The sequence below is a fragment of the Myotis davidii genome, unplaced genomic scaffold, assembly GCF_000327345.1.
Source record: "Myotis davidii unplaced genomic scaffold, ASM32734v1 scaffold326, whole genome shotgun sequence".
Classification (NCBI taxonomy): Eukaryota; Metazoa; Chordata; class Mammalia; order Chiroptera; family Vespertilionidae; genus Myotis; species Myotis davidii.
This window is the reverse complement of record NW_006296626.1, coordinates 583641-583942: the sequence shown is the minus strand read 5'-3', so window position 1 is coordinate 583942 and position 302 is coordinate 583641. Positions and strand designations below refer to the sequence as shown.

The 302-nt window shown below is 65.9% G+C and overlaps 1 protein-coding gene across 1 annotated transcript in view; it reads left to right on the top strand.

The window, feature by feature from the left end:
• The window catches only part of FIZ1 (FLT3-interacting zinc finger 1), a gene marked incomplete at its 5' end in the record, with an annotated part of 8037 nt that overhangs the window by 1004 nt on the left and 6731 nt on the right, over positions 1–302 (top strand). The gene's annotated exons all lie outside the window — the stretch shown is intronic.

The window sequence follows — 302 nt, the reverse complement described above, 5'->3', positions numbered from 1 at the left end:
CTGGAGGCTGGGAGGCTGGGAGGCTGGAGCCCAGCTCCAGTTCATGGCTCTGCCCTCAAGGCTCTGCTTGGGTTGGGATGACCCTGGGGACCTGGGCACAGGATGGGCAGAGGCCTGAGGCCAGAGAAGCCAGGAGCTGGGGGGTAGGGTGCAGCGTTCCCCACGCGGGTCTTACCTCAGGCCTTGAGGGTCTGGTCACAGTGTTGGGGTGATTCCCTTACTGTGTGTGGAGGGGGTGCTGTGGGAAAGGGGAAGGGCCGGACTTGGTTGACCCGCTCCCCGCAGGGCCCAGACAGGCTCCC